Genomic DNA, 4,184 nt, shown 5'->3' with positions numbered 1-4,184 from the left:
CAAAGGCCGATTTCAAAGATCAGGCGGATCTCTGATAGACCACCCAATTCTTCCTATAAAATTTATCATATTTTTAATTACTGCGATTGCTGATTGTCCGGAATCGTTCCCGGTATTAATCTAATCATTTTTTTTGAATATTGTAATGAAAAAAAAGAGGCTCTCGTAATTTTTTTTACGGGAGCTATTTTAGGCTTGGCCAGAGCTACTCAGCATGTCAACTTCAGCACCAGTATCAGACTATCAGTGTTATAGAAATCGTCAACAAATCTGCGTTCGATCACTTTTTTTTAATCTCAATTTCACGTCGACTAATGCAAACCAATACATTGCTTATTTCAATTTAATTCACACAGGCAGACATGCACTATATATCACGTGTATACACAGTACACATAGTTTTTATGTTACTTTGAGTATGTTAAAAAAGAACTTGTACTGAATCTCTAGGAATGCCGGGAGCTTCACTGGGCAGTTTTACTTTCGTTTTTCTCCTTCCCAGCTCACGGTACTCCCATGCATAGACGTCAGATGCTGCCGCACATCCGCAAAGTAACAAGTGCCTAGAACTCTTAAAGGCAATAAGACGACCAATTGATTATCAATTTTAACGATGCACATGTAACTGGCAACCTTGTGTAGTTAATAAGTACATTACTTATAGGCCAAACGGACGTATTTAGTTTGTCCATATATCACTGATGGTTTACAAGAAATATCCGATGTGAAATCCGCGGTGTCAATTAAATCCGTTGTTGACAGTTACAACCCGCCCATGCCTGCTATGAATCGGCCGTAAACCGCGGGCCGTGGTCATACAGATTATAGTGCACCGGAATTTTCGCACGTATGGCTCGGCCGTTCAGTGAATTTTCGATCCTTTGTGGTCTGAGTTGCGCATTCCGTACGTTATGGTTTTAACTCCTTGAGGATTGCGGGAAATGAAACGAATATATCGAAGATCTTGAGATTACAGAAGCACTATAATATGTTGAAAAGGTGATGCCGTCGTTGTCATTCACTAGGCAAACAATTTACCCTGGGACAAACAATTCGATGCTACAACATCCTGTAGCAAACAAGTGGAGGTCACCGGTCAATGCGACCGAAAAATCGATGCTTATTTGTTGCAATAAATTTAGGCATTGGCCGCCAGATTTACGAATTACGCGATTTCATTAAAATTTCTTAGTAATTAGCATTGATATTGGCAAATACTAAATACGTCGTTGGCTATAAGCGTAACTGTACTTATAATAACTACACAAGGTGCCAGTTACTGTATTTAATTCGATCAACTGTTGCATACTCGATTGGCAAATATATGCCTTAAGTATTATTATACAGTTTACATTGCATTCTACATATATATGAATAAAAATAGTCACCCACGTTCGCATTCCATTTTCCAATACGTCCACCATGAAAAGTGAGAATTCAGTTAATCAGCTTTGATAGTGCGTGTCAGGCCCACTGGGTCGTTGCCCTCACTCCCCACGATACACACCTGGCGATATAAAAACTATTGGTTATGGGTAATATGCGGTTAAGTAAAACACTGCGGCTGCACTACCTGCCGGCCGCAATCGGTTTGCTTAGACCGTGCGCGAAGTTTTTTCGTGTGGGCGATTAATTATGCGTTGAGGAGTTCATGCAGCTCTTAGAAGGTTTGTGATACCCCGTCGCTACGGTTTGAGGAACGGGTCGTATTATGCCGAATCCCGTTTACCAAATCTGTATTTTTTTCGCTGCTGTGTGCAGCGATTATGTAGTCCGCCCCGCTGCGGACCCGGCTGACACAAGCAAGCAGCGCCCGGTACCGGTAGATTTTCTAATCGCCACTGGCGACTGGGCGACCGCTAGTTTCTCACGCTGCCAACTGTTGGTTGTTGTGCCCAAGATGTGCTAAAAATACAGTAATTCCGCGAGGCCGTGCTCCGGAACGCACTAGTTAGTATGGGAGAATTTTCCGTAAATCAGGGAGTATTCGACTCCGGACTCCCGTTAATTTCACACCCTGTACAGGTTATCATTGACTACCAAGCAAGACATACTAGCTACACAGCCTCCCTCACCAGGCTCGGGGTGAACTTGTTATGAAGACACCAAGACAAGATTAGTCAATACAAGATCACTTGTAAGAAAATCAAGTCGCGCGCGCATGCTCACGCACACCGGTACGATTACATTGACATGACAATATAGTGATTTGTCCTGATAACCACAGACGAAATTAGAGAAGACTAAGCAGTTAACCATACTATGCTACATAGATCGGTAAACAGAACAATCAAGTAAATAATTAGCAGCATAGCTGATGAATTAGTTTCATAAATACGAAAAAATAATACACTGGTAAACAATCAATAGCAGTGTTGACCATAAACAGAATCAACATGAGCCAATACACAAAGTTCTAACGAATATAGAAATCAAAATCGAAGCGACGAAGATCACGAGATTGGAAGAAGGGGTTATAGTTATACTTGGACTGGAGACAATCCTCTCTAATCACTTACGGCTCGAGTACACCATCCGTTAAAGCAAATATACACTGACCACAGAACGAGTAAATGCCATCGCAATAAGCTGAACGATTGCGTTTGGTAGTTCAAGAATCAAAAGGTTTAGGTAGCTAGGCCCTAGCCAGACCAGGCTGTGCGACGTATTGTCTAAACAGCCTGACACCCTTCCATTCAAAAAACCTATCACCTCTGCAGATCTAGATGAATAACTCTGTATATCTTAAATAAAACTATTCTATTACCACCTTTGACTTGCCTTGTTTGAAATATGAACGTTAACTCACAGTTGTCCTGCTTCTAAACTAGAATGTATCTCTTAATTCATGGTATAATCTGCTAATTCTCACAGCATATCAACTTTCCAATCAGCTTTACCCGCCATGTTTACACTGCGCATGAGTCAATGGAAGAGAGACATGGAAAACCCGAAACGGAAAAGACTCGCTAGAAAATACTACAGAAATAGTACAATAGCTGCACGATGGCTCTCACGGCAATTACACACCAAAGCAAGTGAAACTATGTTCACAAATGTGTGGGCCATTTGTAAAACCCTTAGATGACATGTTCTCGGATGTAGGGGTGGTTTACATGAGAACCGCAGATCGTTTAATTTCCCTTGTTCGATTCATTGAGGATTTTAGTCACAGTCGGAATGATAGTAAACATGGTGGCAAATTCATAAATTTTGTTGCATTCGTCTCAAAAGTCGCTGTAACCCCGTAAGTACCCAGCGCATCGCAGCGCACTGATGGTTACAAGAAGGTGGATGTATACTGATTCATTTGGTACATCACATGTGAAGTGTTCTTTGGCGATACTTGGCAAATAAGACAACTACGTGTTTAGCTGCAGCCAATGTTTGAAACGGTATTCTAACCCTAGCTATACCGTTTCTTGGAGCTAGCTAGGACCCTATATTTGAAATCCCTAGGCCTACCATCCAGGGGTGCGGCTCTGTCCTTGAAGTTGTTATCCATGCTTACTGCTACTCCAGCCAACCGTTGCCTTCTGACATGAATTGTAATAAACTATGGACAACGGACTAGATGGACAATGGACTATAGTGTATAACTATTGTTGGTCACTATAGAAGTTGTGTTACACTTTGAAATTTGCCACACGTATCATCAGAAGTACACACTGTATCATTATCAAATGCAATGGCAATGCAAAGTAAAAACAAGTAAAAATGGCATTGCCAAACGACCGGTGAGAGTAAAAACTTCGTTTTCACGATAACTTGGATAAGTACAAACAATGGCTTACAGTAATGAACTATAAAACACATGTTACATATCACCGCAACAAGATTCCAGATTACAGTAACCAAGAGACAAGGAAATAAAGCAAATTTTCGAAAATTTACCGACGAGAAAAACGAACCTACCTTCTTGTGCAAGGTCGAGCGACAGAAGGACGACTATTCCGCATGCGCAGTCTTTTATCGCAAACCAATCGATGACGATGCCTATGACGTAAGCAGTCGATTTATTTTATTTATTTAATTACGTATAATATTACAATATTAAAATATTTCATAAAATAATTCCAGCATCATTAGAGTGAAGAATTATATAATTAGAGTTTAAATTGAATATTTTAGGTGTTCACAAGTTTATGCTATAACCAATTTTTCATTCCGCATTTCACGTTCAG

The 4,184-nt window shown here is 40.5% G+C and overlaps 1 protein-coding gene across 1 annotated transcript in view; it reads right to left on the bottom strand.

Moving 5' to 3' along the window:
* LOC106815264 (glyceraldehyde-3-phosphate dehydrogenase-like) overlaps positions 1 to 3,989 on the bottom strand; it is a 14,775-nt gene extending 10,786 nt beyond the window's left edge. The window contains exon 1 of the mRNA XM_014819711.1: positions 3,916 to 3,989. The gene's annotated coding sequence lies outside the window, so the exon portion shown is untranslated. The remainder of the gene's footprint in view (positions 1 to 3,915) is intronic.
* Between the last annotated feature and the right edge of the window lie 195 nt (positions 3,990 to 4,184).

This window comes from Priapulus caudatus, unplaced genomic scaffold (assembly GCF_000485595.1).
Source record: "Priapulus caudatus unplaced genomic scaffold, Priapulus_caudatus-5.0.1 Scaffold1076, whole genome shotgun sequence".
Classification (NCBI taxonomy): Eukaryota; Metazoa; Priapulida; class Priapulimorpha; order Priapulimorphida; family Priapulidae; genus Priapulus; species Priapulus caudatus.
The sequence above is the reverse complement of the archived record's forward strand: the minus strand, read 5'-3'. Positions and strand labels throughout refer to the sequence as shown.